This window comes from Dama dama, chromosome 18 (assembly GCF_033118175.1).
Source record: "Dama dama isolate Ldn47 chromosome 18, ASM3311817v1, whole genome shotgun sequence".
Classification (NCBI taxonomy): domain Eukaryota; kingdom Metazoa; phylum Chordata; class Mammalia; order Artiodactyla; family Cervidae; genus Dama; species Dama dama.
This window is the reverse complement of record NC_083698.1, coordinates 101,176,266-101,183,766: the sequence shown is the minus strand read 5'-3', so window position 1 is coordinate 101,183,766 and position 7,501 is coordinate 101,176,266.

Here is a 7,501-nt window from a genome sequence, read left to right as displayed (position 1 = left end):
ATATGTACTCCTAAAAATTGCTTCACTATGCAGCATGTCACAACAAAACCCGTAAGACTTATGCCTTTACTCCCTTTTTTCTCATAACACTCAAAAACATTGTCAGTAATACATAGAGGAACCTAGTAAAAGAATAGTATAATATTACATATGCCAGGTGGCTACTATAATAAATGGAACACTTTGCCTTAAAAAAGACACAGTGTTTGCTTGTGGAAGTAGGTGTCACAGGGTGGCAGCTTGTGAGTCATTGTGAAAGGATGGGAGGAGGGTTATCTGAAATCAGACAGAAAGTTGTGACGCTGGTTGTGGGTAAGCAGGTGTGACTCATTGTCTTTGCTTTGGCATAGGCTGCTGAACTTTTACTACCTTTAAATCCTTGAGCATGTTTTTTTTCCCCCCCTTTGCATTATTGATCTTTTAAAATTTGTAATGGATGCCTATTTCATCAAAATTGTAATTTTTTAAGAAATTTATTTATTTTAATTGGAGGCTAATTACTGGTTTTTGCCATACATCAGCATGAATCAGCCATGGATGTACATGTGTCCCCCCAATCCTGAACCCCTCCCACCTCCCTTCCCACCTCATCCCCCTGAGTTGTCCCAGAGCACCGGCTTTGAGTGCCCTGGTTCATGCATCGAACTTGCCCTGGTTATCTATCTTGCATATGGCAATATACACATTTCAATGCTGTTCTCTCAAATCATCCCACCCTCGCGTTCTCTCACATACTCCAAAAGTCTGTTCTTTACATCTGTGTCTCTTTTGCTGTCTTGCATATAGGGTCATCATTACCATCTTTCTAAATTCCATATATATGTGTTAATATACTGTATTGGTGTTTCTCTTTCTGCCTTACTTCACTCCGTATATAATAGATTCCAGTTTCATCCACCTCATTAGAACTGACTCAAATGTGTTCTTTTTTATAGCTGAGTAATATTCCATTGTGTATATGTACCACAACTTCTTTATCCATTCATCTGCCAGTAGACATCTAGGTTGCTTACGTGTCCTAGCTATTGTAAACAGTGCTGCGATGAACATTGGGGTACATGTGTCTTTTTCAATTCTGGTTTCCTCGATGTGTATGCTCAGCAGTGGGACTGCTGGGTCATATGGCAGTTCTATTTCCAGTTTTTTAAGGAATCTCCACACTGTTCTCCATATTGGCTGTACCAGTTTGCATTCCCACCAACAGTGTAAGAGGGTTCCCTTTTCTCCACACCCTCTCCAGCATTTATTGTTTGCAGACTTTCAAAATTGTAATTTTTGATCCAATTTGTAGCCTCCTTCTTCAATTAACTTTAGTATCAATTCTGGAAAATCTTTTGTGGCTTTCTCATCTGTATTCATGGTTTCATCTGAAACTGAATGTTTTGAAAATTGTAGTGATAGTTGAAGTCATCAAGCTAGCAACTAATAGCACTAAAAGGGGCCATTTCTGCAGAATTTGGTAATTTCTTTTTAAAGTTCTCAGATGTAAATAGTACTGGCTTTTTTTTTTTTCCCTTAGTTTTCATTGCTTCGCATTTTGAGCCAGGCTATTTAGATATGTTTGGGATGTTGAGTGTGTATTTATTTCTATAGAAAATTTTGCAAATACAAAGGGATAATGAAATACAACCTTGTAGGATAACACACCCAGTGAACTGGATAGCTAGTAGATCTTTGAGGTATGTGAGTGTATTTTGTGTTTTCCTGTGTGGATTGGTTCAGCTGGGTACAGTTTCTACCTCACCTTGTGTTTCCTTCTGATGAAACTGTCTATAAGGAAATGTGAAATTCTCATTATGCTCAAATTATTTTCCAAAATATCAATCAAACTGAAAAAAATTCAAGTTCTCAAAACAAGTGTTAAACTGCATAGTTGATTGTATTTGGGAGTGGAATAGACCAATCTTGAAGCACCTAGATTCAGAGGGTATCCAGATGTTTAGCTTTGTTGTTGGTCAGTCGCTAAGTCATGCCTGGCTCTTTGTGACCCCATGGACTGCAGCAGGCCAGGCTTCCCTGTCCTTCACCATCTCCTGGAGCTTGTTCAAACTCATGTCCATTGGTTTGGTGATGCCATCCAACCATCTCATCCTCTGTCACCCTTTTCCCCTCCTGCCTTCAATCTTTCCCAGCATCAGGGTCTTTTCCAATGAGTCAGCTCTTCACATAAGGTGGCCGAAGTATTAGAGCTTTAGCTTCAGCAGCAGTCCTTCCAATGAATATTCAGGTTTGGATTTTCTTTAGGATTGACTGGTTTGATCTCCCTGCTGTCCAAGGGACTCTCAAGAGTCTTTTCTAGCGCCACAATTCAAAGGCATCAGTTCTTCAGTGCTCAGCCTTCTTTGTGATCCAGCTCTCACATACATACCTGACTACTGGAAAAACCATGGCTTTGACTTAAGGACCTTTGTTGGCAAAGTGAGATCTCTGCTTTTTAATGTGCTGTTTAGGTTTCTCATAGCTTTTCTTCCAAGGAGCAAGTGTCTTTTAATTTCATGGATGCAGTCACCATCTGCACCATCTGCAGCCCAAGAAAATAAAATCTGTCACTGTTTCCACTTTTTCCCCTTCTATTTGCATGAAGTGATTTGACTGATGCCTTGATCTTTGTTTTTTGAATGTTGAATTTTAAGTCAGCTTTTTCACTCTCCTCTTTTTCCCTCATCAGGAGGTGCTTCAGTTACTCTTCACTTTCTGGCATTAGAATGGTGTCATCTGCATATCTGAGGTTGTTGATATGTCTCTAGGAAATCTTGATTCCAGCTTTTGATTCATCCAGCCTGGCATTTCACCTGATATACTCAGCATAGAAGTTAGCTTTTGCCTAAAAACTTCTCAGTATTCATTCCACCAGCAGTGCATGTGAAGGTCAGTTGCTCCACATCCTCACCAACACAATTTTGTCATATTTTTTTCCTTAATTATTCTAGAATGTGTGCAATTGAATATCATGGTAGTTTTTATTTGTATTTACCCAGGGATGAGTAGAAATGAGGTCATTATCATAAGATTATTGTCCATCTGTACACATTTGATAGTGGAATATCTATATAATCTTTTATTAATATATTATATTAATATATTCTTATTCATTTGGAATTAGACAAAGCAGAAGAGTGGTCAAGAACACAGGTTTTGAATCAGGTAGACTTGAGTTTAAAGTGTTCTTCTGTCTCCAACTACTAGTGTAATTCTGTTCTAATTTCTTTACTTTTCATATTAAACACTCAAAAATGTTATTTATCCCTATTTTAATGGAAACTCATAGTTTCATCACATGAATGTATACCAGTGCCATAATTTTCATGAAGAAAGTAAATCAGGATTATCTCACATAGGAACCAGAATAGTTATTAGGCAAAAAGTCTTTTGGAAACTTTCTCAGATTTGAGTGTGTGGTCAAGTATTTAATAGTAGTACAGGATTCTAACTGCAGAGCAGTGTTCCTGAATAATGCAGAGATGTCCCTTGGTAACAAAATCAGGAGTGGTTACTTGTTTGTCATTAGAAGTTTGTGCTTCTATGAATATTTTGTTAGAATTTGCAAGATTTCTTTTTGTAGATTTCCTTGGGGATGATAGGCCATGATTCTTAATACAACCTGACCTGCATAGATTTATTCTATCTGTACAGATATTGACTAAGCTCAGGAACTGTTTTGCTTCAAGGATTTATATTTTCCTGAGTGTGACATTGACATTTCAGGACCCTGCATGTTTTGCAGTCTCATCACCTCATGGCAAATAGATGGGAAACAACGGAAAGGGTGGCAGACTTTTTCTTGGGCTCCAAAATCACTGCAGATGGTGACTACAGCCATGAAATTAAAAGATGCTTGCTCCTTGGAAGAAAAGCTGTGACCAACCTAGACAGTGTATTAAAAAGCAGAGACATCATTTTGCTGACAAAAGTCTGTATAGTCAAAGCTCTGGTTTTTCCAGTAGTTATATACGGGTGTGAGAGTTGGACCATAAAGAAAGCTGAGCACTGAATAATTGATGCTTTCAAATTGTGGTGTTGGAGAAGACTCTTGAGGGTCCCTTGGACTGCAGGGAGATCAAACCAGTCACTCCTAAAGGAAATAAACCCTGAATATTCATTGGAAGGACCGATGCCGAAGCTGAAGCTCCAATACTTTGGCCACTGATGTGAAGAGTCGACTCACTGGAAAAGACCCTGATGTTGGGAAAGATGGAAGGCATGAAGAGAAGGGGATGGCAAAAGATGAGATGCTTGGATGGCATCACTGACCCAATGGACATGAGTTTGAGCAAACTCTAGAAGATGGGGAAGGACAGGGAGGCCTGGAATGCTGCTGTTCATGGGGTCACAAAGAGTCCGATCCAACTGAGTGACTGAACAACATGCTTGGTGTTGTATAAGAATAGGGTACCGACCTACCCACAGTCTGGATATGTCACTTGTTCTCTGTTCAGTTACTAGGAATTTAAATTGTCAAAAATGTTGCATTTCAATTTGGGATGGCTTTAAGTCTTCTTGACCTCTACTTGGAATAATGCTTGCTTCTATTCAAATGCTGTTCCTGTTGGGTTAATCAGGCAAAAGTGGAAAGGATTTACTGTAAGTCTTCACGCTCCTTGCCAGAGACGCCTAGGAGAACTGGTCACTGCAGAATTTTCCAATCTCAACACCTATTGCTCTTCCTCTTCCTTGTTCTGCTTCATTTGCCTTGGCCTTCTTGCTTCTCTTTCAACAAACCAAAGCTAATTCTTGCCTAGGAGCCTCTGTCCTGCACAACAACCTCTCCCTTAATAATGTGAATGGCTGGCTCACTGCTGAAATTTTCACTCTGAGGGAGCTCTTCCATCCATAACTGTTTAAACGATCACTTCCACGCTCTTCACCCTTTTCTGTGCTTTATTTTTATCCATCACACTTATTCCCCAGTATTTTGCTAGGTATTTCTTTATGATTTATCCTCCAGTAGGATATGAATTTTAGGGGATGAGGAATTTGTATCTCTCACTTCCTGTTTTTCCAGAGGGCAGAGAACAGAAACTGTTAAATAGAAGACAATCTTGACAATTTCAGTGTAACCCGGTAGCTTTTTGGCATCTCCCAGGGGTGTTTGCTGAGAACTCGATACACCCTTCCCTAGACCCCTCTGGGTTGGTAAGCAGTCTTCCCTGGCCTTTATTGACACTCAAGGAGGAGAGCAATGAGAGGAAACTGAGACCTAAGACAACCTGTCATGTGCAAATGCAGAAGAACCAAGAAAGCTGTAAAACTGCCTCCCCTCCCATCCAGCCCTGTCTGGGAGAATGGAACCTTCCATTAACCCTGTTCAAGGGACTGGCTCTGCAACTCTGGTAGGTGTGTATTGATTTCGCATTCATCTCTTCATCCCTCTTCCCTTCCAGAATCTGGCTCTTTCCAGGCATCCTAGGTCAGCAACCTTGGAACAAAGGTTTGATTGTCCAGAAACTGGTGAGGAGGCTGTTTCTTGTCATGTCTCCCATCCACTTCCCGCCTGCCCAGCCACAAGGAGGCCAGGGAGCCAGGTGGAGACATGAAGCTCTCTAGTTCTGGACTCTGCTCTTTCGGGAGGTGCAAGAATTCCTTCCCTTCCATAGCTTTGTGCTGTAAGCTGGCTCTTCTAAAGAGTTTCTTCGAACTTGCAGTTCCAGAAAAGTGTAGATCTTTTCCACGTACCGTGGGAGTCTTGTAGTTCCTGATGCGTGTGTTGTGTGTGGAGCAGAGGTGAGGACTGAGAGGCAGGGCTCGAGGCGGAGGGAAGGAGGAGGGCCTCTGGTGCCTTTTCATCAAGGGGAACCAAGTCTCTGGGGTTTGGGGGATCACTTCTGATCTGTAGACCAACTATGACAGAGAGAGGGCTCTGGAGCAGAATGTCTCAGAGGTGGAGGGAGCTTCCTGTCCCTCTGGAGTGGGAAAGAAATGTGTTCTGGCCCTTTTTACAACAGGGTGGGAGCCACCAGTGTGCTTTTGAGCTGGGAGTCTGAGTGGAGATGGAGAAGTTGAGCTTGTCAGGCCTTGGTCTCAGAGCTGCAGCAACCAGTGGACAGATGGCTGCTGAGGAATGACAAGGAGGAAGAACAGGTTTCTGCTCCCCATTCAGATGCTAAGCCAGGGCGTCCTCTGAAGATACACACACACACACAATCACACACAGTCACACACAGTCACAATCATGTGGTCAGCACAGAGGCACATAATCACACACAGTCATACACATACACAATCCCCCCCACAGCCACAGCCACACACAGTCACACATATAGTCACACACACACACACATCCACACCCTCAGCCCCACACAGTCAGACATACACAGTCATCCCCCACTGTTACACACACACAACCATACATACACGCACATAAATACACTGTCTCTCAGGTCCAGAAAAGTGTTGATCCCTTCCACGTGCCGTGGGAATCTTGTGGTTCCTGGTGAGTGAATTGTGTGTGGGGCAAAGTGTACACAGAGATACAACTGCACACAAATACACTGTCTCACACACATGCACACAAACACACACACACACACAGCCACACCCCTGCAACCACACCCCCATCGTCACACGCGCTCAGGGAGTTGGGCGACTCTATGGAGGCAGAAGGGGGGTTCCCTTCCTTACATATTAGCACCAGCTTGACAATTTCATATGATTGTGTCTCTGTTCCACACAGCCATCTATGAGACATATATATTTTAAAAATGTATTTATTTATTTATTTTTAATCGATTGATGATTGTTTTACAATATTGGTTTGATTTCTGTCTTACATCAATATGAATTAACCGTAGGTGTACATATGTCCCCTCCTTCTTGAATCTCCCTCCCACCTCCCCACCCTGAGATATGTATTTTTAAACCAGCGTTACAAGTCAGTTTACCTAAGATGACACAGGTAGGAAGTGGCCAGGGTCTCTTTAATTGCAAAAGCCAGCCTCTTCTCATTATACCATGCTGCCTCTCACAATTTAAAATTCCAGTTTAATCTTGGTGGTCAACCTGTGCTCCCTTAGACTAAAGTCTAACCCAGCAGCTCAGCTAAGCTCATGAGGATGAGCTGGCTTTGGCCTGCGGAGTTTCTGAAGGGCCGGAAGGAAGCAGTGGTTTGGAATTCCCTTCAGGGACTCTTAACCTTTCAACACGCCCTATTAGATAGATTCTGCCTCTACAGGAAAAATCAACAGGATCTTCAGGATGGCTCATGTCAAGAATATGTCCCAGGACAGGAGACAGGCTGTTCTTCCTGGTTTTACACACTAAATAATGGCCTTGTGTCAGAGGTCATTTTAATCCACCTGTCTTGGCTTCCTTACCATTTTAATCACTTCAGTTGTGTGAAACCATTATTCCCAGCTTTCCATTTGCCAGCCTGGCACTGTCCCAATTCAAGCCCCTTGCCCTCCTTACCCAACCCTGTCTTCGGCCTTGTGGAATCTGTAGGGATTAGAATCTAGACACTTTCTTTTATTTTTTTTTTACTTTTTATTTTATATTGGAATATGGC